We start from the raw sequence: 15,010 nt of genomic DNA on the forward strand, positions 1-15,010 counted from the left end.
AATAACTTTTTCAAGCAAGCTCTTTTTCAATATGTTTAACATATCATTCCGAATAATTTTGCAAGAGTGTGTATACTATATATATCTTTCATTGATTTTACTTTCATCTAGCTTAGGAAGAACTCCAATTTGACATCAGACAAATATTTTATCAACAAAATACTCATAGGTAGTCTCAGTTGGCCACGATTATGTAGGTAAAAATTGCACCTATTTTTTTGTTTATACTTATTTGTATTTGTTTTTATCTGTTATTTGTGATTTTTTATTTTAAAAAAAAAAAAATTTTCTGAAGATACATGAATGAGAATATAGTGTCCATGCGTCTCATCAGTAAATTACAATATTATGTGATGTTGAATCCATGAACAAACAGTTTGAAGCACAAGTTCCTTCAAATTTAGTACAAAAACTCCAACCACCAATAGATACTATCAATATCAAGAAGAATTTCCAAGTAAGGCCACAACGAATGAAGAAATGATATAAAGAACAAATGAAAATCAATTTAAAGAAAAAATCTAGTTCCATTTTCACATCCACTATATCATCACTATAGAATAAGCCTTCTCAAAGACCTAATATTTCAGTACCATATCTCAAGCATTTCTTTGCAGCTTGAAGTCAATAAGATTTTATTTGTTATAAGGGTTGAAGTCAGCAGGTTGAAGTCAATAAGAGTTAACAACGACCTCGTTTCCCTTTTCTGCATGTGAGTGCACCTGCGTTCTCAGTGATAGATCCTACAAGATTACCAGGCATAGGATTTACACTAAATGTACTCAAGGTTTGAGAAACTGATCCCGATTGTTGAAAAATTGCGCCATTCAGTAGCAGATCATCTCTTGATATCCAATTCCATAGCATCCCTTCATTACTCGCACTTAAACGCTTCGTTACCTTGTCGGGAATTTCTCGTTATTCCAAACAAAATACAGTGGAAAAATCCTCTGTTTCCATTGTTGAGAATTTTTTGATAAATTCCGAAACAACAAAAAAAATATGAACAGAGAGTAATACTTTGTTTTCAGAATCTCTGATGATTCAAAAACAAAAGAACAGAGCATAAAATAATACTCTACTTTGCCTCAATATCAAAAACTGGTCAACATAATACTCTGTCTTAATACAGCGAAAACAGAAAAAATCGCTTTGCTGTAACTGGTGTTGCAGCAACGCAGTTTTTTTTCAGTTGTTGTTCATGGTGTTGCAGCAACGTAAATTTTTGGTGTTGCAGCAACGTAACCTTTTGACGTCAAGTATTTTTTGAGTTACGTTGTAACAGCAACGGAGATTTTTTACGTCAAGTATTTTTCGACTTACGGTGTAACAGCAATGCACAGAAAGAAACTTCTATTTATGAACGATAAACTAACTAATAAAAATAAGTCTTCCTCACATAGAGGGATTTCCACAACTCCTATTACAAAACATCTTCCTCTTAATAGAGGGATTTACCAATCTATGCTAAAGAGCATCTTCCTCTTTAACAGAGGGATCTACCAGTCTATGCTGAAAAGCATCTTACTCTTGATAGAAGGATTCACCAAACACTGTGCTTGAAAAGCACCTTCCTCTTGATAGAGGGATTCACCAAAGGAACGCTTCTGTTCCACACAAATAACATTTACCTCTTAACAGAGGAATTCCAACATGCCTGCTTCAGAGGCACTTCAATCTGTCCAAATTGACATTGTTGTGTCTGCCTGATATTTTACACTACTGTGTGTAAAACTTTCAATACATTTATGCTGCTACATATACAGCTGTCGCAGAACTGCTGTCTCAGCAACTTTTTCTCTCAGCACTGTGTCTCAGTACTGCTGATTCGGCATCTCTGTCTCAGCACTCTGTTTCAGCAACTCTATCTCAGCAACTCTGTCTATCACTGCTGTTTATCATTGCACTGTTGTGCATAAAACAACTTCTTCTAACCTTACGCTGCTGCACCTCTCTCTTACTTTTCAGTCCCTGCACTACTGTGCAAGAGCGCTTCATTCATGTGAGCTCGTGCTGCTGCACATTCTTTCTTAAACACACAAAAATTACATTTGAGCGTGCTGCGCTATATTGCAGAGTGATTAACACTGCTGTGGCTCTATATATAGTGCAGGAAGCGGTCATAACTTATCCATCAACCACTTCAACTCTCTGACAGAGTTCCTGCTACACATAATGAACAAATCTGATCTTTTCACATTCTGCTATGCTTCTTGAGTCGGTGGTGTTGAAACCCAAGACTGATAAATGCTGCGGCTGGCTCGAGGGTGGTACTCTCCTTCTCGGCCATGTTTCTTCTTTAATGTTGTTGGTGAGCAGTTATTGCGCAAAGCCGAGATCTGATCTTCCTCCTCCTTTGGGAATACAAACAGGTAAAGGGTGAAAAGACACTTATGGCGGTGGCGTGAATAAGCCGAAACAAATAATACCCATTGGAATAAAGACAGATGGACTGCTGGGATTGTTTGCAGGTGAAAGTGCGATTTCTTTTCAACTGTTGCTGCAGTTGAAATTACATTCCAACACTCCCCTTTAATTTCAACTGCTGGGTTATCAGTCATACCCAGACACTTCATCAAAAATTCGAAATTTTTCTGATCCAATGGTTTGGTCAGAATATCAGTGACCTGCTCCTTCTCTGCTCTTATGACAGATTTAATTCCATATATCTCCCCTATAGGAAGATTCATATGATAGAGTTCTTCCAGGGTCATCATCAAATCTTCAATCTCTTCCTCTGTCATATTGACAAGGGTTTTGGCAGTGAAGCCCATCTCAGCCATCTTGGCAAGAGTTACATATCGAACTCCATATTCTTTAAATAGATCTTCAAGGAACTTCAATTCCTTTCTCCCATTCATGGGTTCTGTCCATTTCCTATCTTGAACTCCATCTTCTAAATAAACAGGGTCATCAACATGACTAGATAAAGCAAACAAAGAATTTGTACCTTCATTTGTTGCTTCTTGTGGTGTGCTTGGAGAAGCACATTCATTTCTCCTCAAGGGTGCGACTTGCTGCCCTTGTGTTGGCGCTGCTATTTGGGGATGTACTTCAGCCATCTCCTCATCTTCATCATTATGAGACAAAGAGTTTTTAACATTAACTGTTTTCTCTATGCTTCCATCCTAAGCTTCCTCCTCAATAAATTGAACATCTCTGCTCACAAAAAACTTTTTGGTGGATGGGATATACAACCTGTAAGCTTTGGATTCCTCACTGTATCCAATGAAAATACATTTCTCCCCTTTGCTGACCAATTTCTTCCTACATTCATTTGCATAGTGCCCATATTTTTTACAATAATAACATTGGACATTGGATTTTTCATACCTTTGTCCTTGAGCATGATGATGTCCACTTTGTTGGCTGCTTCCATGGCCTTGGTTCTGATTTGGATTGCTGCCTCTTCCTTGAACGTTTGCTGGACTGTTTCTTCCACCTCTGTATTGGCTTCTGCCTCTTCCTCTCTTGTTTCCTCTGCCTTGACCTCTTCCTCTTCTAAATGACATCTGGGTCTTGAAGGCTTGCTCTAGAGATGAGTTTTCATTTCTACTCAACCTCTGCTCATGTGTTATCAGTGATGCATGAAGTTCATCAACTGAAAAATTTGATAGATCCTTTGTCTCTTCTATGGTGGTAACAATTACATCAAACTTTGAGGGTAGGCACCTCAATAGTTTCTCCATAATCCTTCTTTCTTCAAGAGTTTCTCCATGAGACCTTATCTCTGTGACCAAACCAATTGCTTGTGTGAATAATGAGTCAATATTGTCTGACTCCTTCATACGCAGGTTCTCAAAATCTTTCCTCAACAACTGTAGTTTTGCTGTCTTCACTTTCTCCATACCTTGATAGGCTGTCTTGAGAGTTTGCCATGCTTCTATGGATGTCTTGGCTGCTACTATCTGTGGAAAAACACTTTCATTCACTACTTGATACAAGAAGTAGAGGGCCAAAGCATCTTTCTTCTTATAGTTCTTCAACAACTCTTTCTCTGCCTGAGTTAAGCTATTAAACTCATTTTCATTTGCTGGTTCTTCAAAACCATCTTCAACAAATTCCCATAAATCTTCTGAGAAAAGCAAAGCTCTCATAACTATTGCCCAATAGTCATAATTTTTCTCATTAAGTAGTGGGAGCTGAGTATTAAAAATACCCATGCTAGTGCTGGTGCTGGCCATTCTTGCAATACTTGACTGTGTATTAAAATAACTGACTGTGGGATAGGTGAAGATCTTAGTAATTGGTTGAAGGAAATTCACTCAAGTGTGTAGAGTAACTAGAGGAAAAACAACAAGAGGATTTGTAGCAAGGAAGAAACCTTACTAATCAAGGGATGATTTCTTCTAACAGATCTAACCCACATGTGCAACAAAACCCAACATCAACACACAAGTGTGAGTATGACAAAGGTAAAAACATGTGACACATGTAGTTGTACAACATATTGTAGGGGTAGGTTTGCAAATTTAGATTTTCTTGGTGATTTCAAAGAGCCATAAGTAACACAGAAAACTTGACAAATACCTGGATCTTTCTTGACTGAGTCTTCACTCTGCTGGAGAAGCTGCTGCTGCAAGAAATCTTTCCTTCAGCTTCTTTGATGTCTTCAAAGAGCCTGGACAAGCTCTGATACCATGTCGGGAATTTCTGGTTATTCCAAACAAAATACAGTGGAAAAATCCTCTGTTTCCACTGTTGAGAATTTTCTGATAAATTCCGAAACAACAAAAAAAATATGAACAGAGAGTAATACTCTGTTTTCGGAATCTCTGATGATTCAAAAACAAAAGAACAGAGCATAAAATAATACTCTACTTTGCCTCAGGATCAAAAACTGATCAACATAATACTCTGTCTTAATACAGCGAAAACAGAAAAAATCGCTTTGTTGTAACTGGTGTTGCAGCAACACAGTTTTTTTTCAGTTGTTGTTCATGGTGTTGTAGCAACGTAAATTTTTGGTGTTGCAGCAACGTAACCTTTTGACGTCAAGTATTTTTTGAGTTACGGTGTAACAGCAACGGAGATTTTTGACATCAAGTATTTTTCGACTTACGGTGTAACAACAACGCACAGAAAGAAACTTCTATTTATGAACGATAAACTAACTGATAAAAATAAGTCTTCCTCACATAGAGGGATTTCCACAACTCCTTTACAAAACATCTTCCTCTTAACAGAGGGATTTACCAATCTATGCTAAAGAGCATCTTCCTCTTTAACAGAGGGATTTACCAGTCTATGCTAAAAAGCATCTTCCTCTTGATAGAAGGATTCACCAAACACTGTGCTTGAAAAGCACCTTCCTCTTGACAGAGGGATTCACCAAAAGAATGCTTATGTTCCACACAAATAACATTTACCTCTTAACAGAGGAATTCAAACATGCCTGCTTCAGAGGCACTTCAATCTGTCCAAATTGACATTGTTGTGTCTGCCTAATATTTTACACTACTGTGTGTAAAACTTTCAATACATTTATGCTGCTACATATACATCTGTCTCAGCACTGCTGTCTCAGCAACTCTTTCTCTCAGCACTGCTGTCTCAGCACTGTGTCTCAGTACTGCTGTTTCAGCATCTCTGTCTCATCACTCTCTTTCAGCAACTCTATCTCAGCAACTCTGTCTATCACTGTTGTTTATCATTGCACTGTTGTGCATAAAACAACTTCTTCTAACCTTATGCTGCTGCACCTCTCTCTTACTTTTCAGTCCCTGCACTGCTGTGCAAGAGCGCTTCATTCATGTGAGCTCGTGCTGCTACACATTCTTTCTTAAACACAAAGAAATTACATTTGAGCGTTGTTGTGCTATATTGCAGAGTGATTAACACTGCTGTGGCTCTATATATAGTGCAGGAAGCGGTCATAACTTATCCATCAACCGCTTCAACTCTTGGTGAGCAGTTATTGTGCAAAGCCCAGATCTGATCTTCCTCCTCCTTTGGGAATACAAATAGGTAAAGGGCGAAAAGACACTTATGGCGGTGGCGTGAATAAGCCGAAACAAATAATACCCGTTGGAATAAAGACAGATGGACTGCTGGGATTGTTTGCAGGTGAAAGTGCGTTTTCTTGTCAACTGTTGCTGCAGTTGAAATTACATTCCAACATACGTGGGGCAGATCAGATCAATATTATCTAGTTAACTTTTAACTTCAAGGAAATTGCATTATGTGCTATGGTTGTTAGATCATTTGATAAAAAAATAGAAATTTATATTGATATGCTTTCTTTGTTTGTGAACATGAATATTAGTAATCACCTCTTTAGCTCTAGGTTCTTCAAGTGCCAAGAAACGGTTGCCTTGACTCAATATGGTAGGGTTTTCACTTCCACCAATGGCATACATGTGCCAATGAGTGTAGTCATTGTTTACTATATGGAAGTGCCCAAGTCGACATCTACATGCATTCATTCAATTCATCAATAACTATTAACAACCCTAATTTGCTTCTCATTCACTTCATTACATTCAGTTGACTGTACATCTATTACTTTTGGAAAGCTAAGGCGGAGATTAATACAAGTATTTACCTAGGCATTCGTTCTACTAGACCTTCCCCAAAATGGTTGTATGCTATGGTTATTTGCATGATTTTGTCTTGAATATTTTTGTCATCATGACCCAACAACATTACCCCCAGTACACAAATACACACAGAGAAGATCAAAGCAACTACTGTTATAGATTTTCAAGAAAGAAGAAAGAAATTAACCGTGAAAATTATGAGAATTGATATGCTTAACAAAGCCAGGAAGACATGGGATGAGATTGAATGTGGAACCCTGTCATGGTCACTGAAGTAGTTGTTTGAAATTGTCATTGCTGTGGATGCACTCACTGCATCAATAAGACCATCTTCGCATCTGGATAAGGAGCAATGGTCGATCCAAATGTGGGTTGAGGCAAGGATCGATATCCCATCTTGATCTGCTATCCCTCTCAACCCATAATGAGATGGACAATCCCTCACGAAAGCGTCTCTGTTGGGTATTTTTTTGCTGGGGAAATACCAAAACCAAATTTTCAAACACACACACAGAGACAATGCTCTGTTTTACTTTACTCCAGGATCTTTTTGTGCACAGGAAGACTCAAAAAAATTTCACTGAGAGACAAAGTATTTCACCACCATAAAAACATTCTATTCATTAAAACCTGATACAAAGATTTACCACTGTAAAATCATTTTCATATTCACTGCTGTGAAAAACAACTTACTGCTGTAACAAAAGTTTACATGATCTTACTGCTGTAAAACAAAATTTACATTCACTGGTGTAAAAACAACTTAGGCTCCACCATTTTCTTTATGCACTGCTGTGCAAAACCACACATGGTTTTCTTTAGCTACTCCTCTGTTTTACGATGGCCAACACATAAAAAAAAAAAATTACATCACAAAAAAAAACTCACGCCCCTGTTCTTGTTTTTCTACACACTGCAGTGTGTTTCCCCTTGCCAAAAATACAATGAGCAAGACTCGAGCATATATGTTTTTGCTCGCTATGTATAAAACATAATACGTAAAAAAAAACTCTATATTACCGTGGCCTTTCTTTTTACCTTACATATGGTCAACGCTCGATTTAAAATATAACACATAAAATTTATGCCCATACCTCCCGCATAAAAGAAACATTAAAACTTCACCTACGCATATGACAGTTCATTAATTAAAACGTATGGTCAACCATGCTTTTAATTTACTCCACGCAAAATATGATTTGACCTTGGTTTGTATGCAGCTTCAATCGATCAACGGCGGAGAACACGCAACCAGATCGGACGATGGAGAGGATATCGGAAGGCAGATTTTCACCGAGCTTTAACTTCCGATGGGTTTCGTTTGCTGATGTCATGCGGGTGACACGCGTCGCCTCCAAATCGCATCGGAGCTCAACAATACGGAAACCACTTTTCATGGATGGCGGTGCGATATGATCCTGGCCGGTTTTATGGTTTTGTTCGGTGGTTTTGGAGTAGTACGTGCGCGTTGAAATTACATTTTCAACACTCCCCTTTAATTTCAACTGCTGGGCATTCGGTCATACCCAAACACTTCCTCAAAAATTCAAAGCTTTTCTGATCCAGCGGCTTTGTCAAGATGTCCGCAACCTGTTCTTGAGTCCTGCAGTGTTCTAGGACAATTTCTCCATTGTTCACCAATTCTCTGATGTAGTGAAACCTTGTATCAATGTGCTTCGTTCTCTTGTGAAACACTGAATTCTTTGACAATGCAATAGCTGAGCTATTGTCACAAAATATCACTGTCGCTTTTGCCTGCTCTTGGCCTAAGCTTCTCAACATTCTTCTCATCCACACTGCTTGACATGCTGCTGCTGTAGCTGCCACATATTCAGCCTCTGCTGTAGACAATGCTACAATGGACTGCTTCTTAGAAGCCCATGAAATGGCTCCTGAACCCATATTAAAAACATAACCGGAAGTGCTCTTCCGATCATCTACACTTCCAGCCCAATCGCTATCAGTGTAACCAATTAAATCTGAACTTTCTGAGACACTATATAATATGCCAAACATTTTGGTACCTTTGACATACCTCAAAATTCTCTTTGCTGCCTGCCAATGTGCCTCCTTTGGCCTCTCCATGAATCTGGAAATCAAACTAACAGCATACATTAAATCAGGCCTAGTAGCTGTTAAATACATAAGGCTGCCTACAATACTTTTGTACAAGCTAGGATCAAAATCCTTGCTGCTGTCCTCTCTGCTGAGCTTTAATCCCATTACTGTGGGAGTGATTGCTGCCTTGCATTCTTCCATCTTAAATCTGCCCAAAACTTGATTTACATATCTTGCTTGAGATATAAAAATCCCTTTTTCATTTTGATCTACTTCTATGCCTAAGAAGTATCTCAACAAACCCATGTCAGTCATTTCAAATTCATCCTTCATGACTGATTTAAAATTCTCAATAAGACAAATATCATTTCCAGTGAAAATAACATCATCTACATACAAGACAACAATTAAAATTTTACCATCCTTTTCCTTGATGTAGACTGTGGGCTCTCCTTCACATTTGTCAAATTCATTATCCAATAGATATGAGTCTATCCTGCTGTACCATGCTCTTGGCACTTGCTTCAGCCCATAAAGAGCTTTCTTCAATTTGCACACTTTGTGCTCTTCACCTTTCTTCTCATATCCGAGAGGCTGTTCCACATAGACCTCTTCCATTAACACTCCATTTAGGAATGCTGACTTCACGTCCATTTGGTAGACTTTCCATTTGTTTTGTGCTGCTATGGACAGCACTGCTCTCACGGTTTCCATTCTTGCAACCGGTGCGAAAGTCTCCTCATAATCTCTCCCATACTGCTGCTTGTACCCTTTGACAACCAGCCTTGCCTTGTGCCTTTCAATCTTGCCTTCAGCATTGCTTTTGGTCTTGTAGACCCATTTCACACCAATGACTTCTTTGCCTTTTGGTAACTCTACCAAATCCCATGTTTTGTTTCTCTCTATGGCATTCATCTCCTCATCCATAGCTTCTATCCATTTCCTATCTTTAATTGCATCTTCGAAATGAATAGGATCATCAACATGACAATACAAGGCAAATAAGGAATTCATTCCTTCATTATAAATGTCACTTAGATTTCTAAACTTCTTACCTCGTTCACTTGGTGTGCAAGTGCTTGAAGATGCACTTGAATTTCCTCCTTGTGGTGTGCTTGGAGAAGCACTCTCATTTATCCTCAATGGTGTCCCTTGCTGTCCTTGTGTTGGCGCTGCTGTTTGGGGATGTATTTCAGCCACCTCCTCTTCATCTTCATCATGAGACAAACAGTTTTTAACATTCACTGTTTTCTCTATGCTTCCATCCCAAGCTTCCTCTTCAATGAACTGAACATCTCTGCTGACAAAAAACTTCTTGGTGGATGGGATATACAACCTGTATGCCTTGGATTCCTCACTGTATCCAATGAAGATGCATTTCTCCCCTTTGCTGTCCAACTTCCTCCTTAGCTGATCTGGAATGTGTGCATAGGCCACACATCCAAAAACTCTCATGTGGGTGACTCCTTGCTTTCTCCCACTCCATGCCTCTTCTGGCACCTTGTTCATGACTGCTTTTGTAGGACACCTGTTCAAAATATACACTGCACAATTTACAGCTTCAGCCCAATAATCATTTGGCAAATGCTTTGCCTTCAGCATGCTCCTTGCCATATCCATGATGGTCCTGTTCTTCCTTTCAGCAACTCCATTTTGCTGCGGAGTGTACCTTGCTGTAAACTGTTTATGAATTCCATTTTCTCTACAAAATCTTAGGAATTCCTTGGAGATATACTCACCTCCTCTATCAGTTCTCAATACTTTTATGTGCAGCCCGCTTTGGTTCTCCACAAGTGCTTTGAAATTTTGGAATTTCTCAAACACTTCACTTTTGTTTTTAAGGAAATATATCCAAGTCTTTCTTGTACAGTCATCAATGAATGTTAGGAAATATAGGCTGCCTGCTAATGATGGAGCTTGCATTGGTCCACATAAATCTGAGTGGATGATTTCTAAGGGTGCCTTTGCCCTTATGCTTTTCCCTGATGGAAAACTTTCTCTATGTTGTTTTCCCAATATGCAGCCTTCACAAAGGCTGTCCGGCTTCTCTATCAATGGCAATCCTTTCACCATTCCTTTCCTACTCAACAAATTCAGACCTCCAAAATTGAGATGTCCAAATCTCAAGTGCCACAACCAATTCTCATCCTTTGGCATGCTTTGGAAAGCCTCTTGGGTAACTGCTGCAATTTCTCTTTTGTTTTTCAAATCTGCCTGGATCCTGAGAGGGAACATCCTGTTCCTTGTCATCTTCACTTCAACAATGCATCTTTTGCTGGGTGGTATATCCATGATGGTGCACACATCATTTTCAAAGTAAACATTGTAACCCTTTTGGATAAGTTGTCCAACACTCAATAGGTTACATCTCATTCCGGGGACATAGTAGACATCTGCTATGGTTTTCCTTTCTCCTTGCTTTGTAAATATTTTTACCTCCCCTTTTCCCATAACAGAGACTTTGCTATCAGTTCCTAGTGTGACCTCTGATTTCATATTCTGATCTAAAGCAGAAAAGAAGGCTATGTTTCCTGTCATATGGTTGCTGCAACCTGAGTCTAAAAACCAAATTTCCTCACTGTTTGTTTCAGCCATGTTACAGGCTAACAACACATTACTTTGACTGCTGTTTTCTCTAGTAACATTTGCATTTTGTCTAGTGTTCATATCATGTTGTTTCTTTCTACAATCACTTGCATAATGTCCATACTTTTTGCAATAATAGCATTGAACATTAGATTTATCATACCTTTGTCCTTGAGCATGATATTGTCCTCCTTGTTGGCTGCTGCCTTGGCCTTGGTTCTGATTTGGATTGCTGCCTCTTCCTTGTGCATTTGCTGAGCTGTTCCTTCCTCCTCTGTTCTGGCTTCTGCCTCTTCCTCTCTTGTTTCCTCTGCCTTGACCTCTTCCTCTTCCAAAGGACATCTGGGTCTTGAAGGCTTGCTCAAGAGATGAGTTTTCATTCCTACTCAACCTCTGCTCATGTGTTATCAGTGATGCATGTAGCTCATCAACTGAATAGTTTGAGAGATCCTTTGTCTCTTCAATGGTGGTGACTATGGCATCAAACCTTGAGGGTAAGACCCTCAATATTTTCTCCACAATCCTTCTGTCTTCAATGGTTTCTCCATGAGTTCTCATTTGTGTGATTACACCAATCACATGAGTGAAGAATGAGTCAATGTTATCTGACTCCTTCATGTTCAGATTCTCAAAATCCTTTCTCAGCAATTGAAGTTTTGTTGTCTTCACTCTCTCCATGCCTTGATAGGCTGTCTTGAGGGTTTGCCATGCTTCATTGGCTGTCTTAGCTGCTGCTAACCTTGGAAACATACTCTGGTCTACTGCTAGATACAACAACACTCGGGCTTTTGAATCCTTCTTCCTATTGTTCTTAAGCAGATCCTTCTCTCCCTGAGTTAATGCATTGAACTCAGTTTCATCTGCTGGTTCTTCAAAGCCATCTTCAACTATTTCCCATAAGTCTTGGGAGGCAAGCAGGGCTGTCATAGTTATTGACCAATAATCATAGTTCTTCCCATTAAACTGTGGGAGCTGGGTGTTAAACAAACCCATACCAGTGCTTGTGCTGGCCATTCCTTGTATTCTGATCTATGCCACTAAATCCTTGACTGTGTGTTTAAACAGCTGACTGTTTCTTCAGCAACACAAAAAAAACTTTTGAAATCCCTGAATCCTTTGATGTCTGAGTCTTCTGACTGCCTAAGAGGTTTTGCTGCAGCTACAAACCTTCTTCCTTCAGCTTCTTTAACTTCTTTAAAGAGCCTGGTCCTGCTCTGATACCACTGTTGGGTATTTTTTTGCTGGGGAAATACCAAAACCAAATTTTCAAACACACACACAGAGACAATGCTCTGTTTTACTTTACTCCAGGATCTTTTTGTGCACAGGAAGACTCAAAAAAATTTCACTGAGAGACAAAGTATTTCACCACCATAAAAACATTCTATTCATTAAAACCTGATACAAAGATTTACCACTGTAAAATCATTTTCATATTCACTGCTGTGAAAAACAACTTACTGCTGTAACAAAAGTTTACATGATCTTACTGCTGTAAAACAAAATTTACATTCACTGGTGTAAAAACAACTTAGGCTCCACCATTTTCTTTATGCACTGTTGTGCAAAACCACACATGGTTTTCTTTAGCTACTCCTCTGTTTTACGATGGCCAACACATAAAAAAAAAAAATTACATCACAAAAAAAAACTCACGCCCCTGTTCTTGTTTTTCTACACACTGCAGTGTGTTTCCCCTTGCCAAAAATACAATGAGCAAGACTCAAGCATATATGTTTTTGCTCGCTATGTATAAAACATAATACGTAAAAAAAAACTCTATATTACCGTGGCCTTTCTTTTTACCTTACATATGGTCAACGCTCGATTTAAAATATAACACATATAAAATTTATGCCCATACCTCCCGCATAAAAGAAACATTAAAACTTCACCTACGCATATGACAGTTCATTAATTAAAACGTATGGTCAACCATGCTTTTAATTTACTCCACGCAAAATATGATTTGACCTTGGTTTGTATGCAGCTTCAATTGATCAACAGCGGAGAACACGCAACGAGATCGGACGATGGAGAGGATATCGGAAGGCAGATTTTCACCGAGCTTTAACTTCCGATGGGTTTCGTTTGCTGATGTCATGCGGGTGACACGCGTCGCCTCCAAATCGCATCGGAGCTCAACAATACGGAAACCACTTTTCATGGATGGCGGTGCGATATGATCCTGGCCGGTTTTATGGTTTTGTTCGGTGGTTTTGGAGTAGTACGTGCGCGTTGAAATTACATTTTCAACAGTCTCCTACTCGATTTGGTTTCTTACAGTCGTGAATGTGAATGTTGTGAATGATGATATGATTCACATCTTGAATGGTGATGCAGGGTCCGTTTGCTATGTGGACATTGACTCCACGTCCATCAATTGTTTTGTAACTGTTCATGATCAGTTCCTCCTTCAGTTGGATCGCTATGTCTCTCTTGAAAATAATCCACAGGGGCTCTTCCTGAATGACCCCATAACGTAGGGTGCCGCGCCTAGGATTCACTGGATCATCACCGGGATCCCTAACGATATAAATCCTTCCCTCTCTGCCTCCAATGGCGCCCTTGCCAAATCCAACGCCACAATCTGCTAGCCGTTTTCTGTTTTGGCGCTAATTGGGGTCCCCCATCCAACAGTCATCGATAGGGTTACCTGTTGCGTGTGACAAAAACGCCAGCTCTCGTGTTGTGCTGTTGATACTGCTTCTGCATTCAAAATGGAATCAGTCAAATATAGACAAATATGTCATGTCATAAACAAACAACTGAATTCAAACAAAAGAAAACATTTATAATGAACAACTATGATAGTTGATAAATGATGTTGTGAATTAAACTCAGTTCATCAATGTAGGGTCTTTTATTTACTTTTCCACAGCAGAGATCAAGGCGCTGCTATTGACATGCTCTGCTTCTCCTCCAAACGCCTTTCTTGCAAAACAGTGGGGCGCCTGGCCACAGATCCATAGGATTCCGACCAAGAGCATGCAAATCGTAATACTACTTCCATTGGTCATCCTGCACAACTCAACACCAAATATGGCCGCTGTCTTCCCAACTAAACAATGATTCGAAATATTAAAGCAAGGGTGATGCTGCAACTCTAAATTCTCCCGGTATGGGAAAAAATAAGAGAAACCCTGAAAAGAAATCACTTCAACCACTGTGAGGTGCAATGAATTGGCAGTGAAAGGGAAAACTCATCAACGGCTAGCGAAGACAGTTCTCTTCTCATAGCACTGGCTGGTCACCAAACACGTTCACTTCTTATAGTACTTCGGATCTCGTACATACATGTATGACACAGACTTTTATAAAATTTTGGACCTCTTTAACCTGATGCATACTTTCATAGAATTCCGAGCCATTTTTTACCTGTACACTTTTCCCAAAACACTGAACTCCTCAAAACATGACCATGTACATTGGCCAGACATTAATGCAGGTATCACCTGTAAACTGTATTCTCAAATGTCACTGTTCCATGGCCGAGAAGTTGGGAATGATGAGCCTCACAGGGCGATTTAGACGATTACCCAACAAACTTCTCTCCCGGTCATACCCAACAAACTCCTTTGCCGGTCTTCAGTTAGTTGGCAAAAATTTCAATACCAAAGCTTTCCACATGGAGATGACGCAGCTTTCAGTGCATATGACATAGATGAAACAAAAAACATAAATATAAATGTGTTTAGTATAAGATCGTGTGTTTTCCCATTAAATTTCCAATCTCTAAGCATTCCACATGCTTTACTATTGGAATCACACAAAAACAGAAAATGAGTATTTGATAAGCATAAAATTCAGCTCACATTTTGGCTCTC

The 15,010-nt window shown here is 39.2% G+C and overlaps 1 pseudogene; it reads right to left on the bottom strand.

The window, feature by feature from the left end:
• Nucleotides 1-681: 681 nt before the first annotated feature.
• LOC149232858 (pectate lyase-like) lies at nucleotides 682-14,203 on the bottom strand (annotated as a pseudogene).
• Nucleotides 14,204-15,010: the final 807 nt, after the last annotated feature.

The sequence above is a fragment of the Pinus tabuliformis genome, chromosome J, assembly GCF_031772625.1.
Source record: "Pinus tabuliformis cultivar Carrire ecotype Pingquan chromosome J, CPIR1, whole genome shotgun sequence".
NCBI lineage: Eukaryota > Viridiplantae > Streptophyta > Pinopsida > Pinales > Pinaceae > Pinus > Pinus tabuliformis.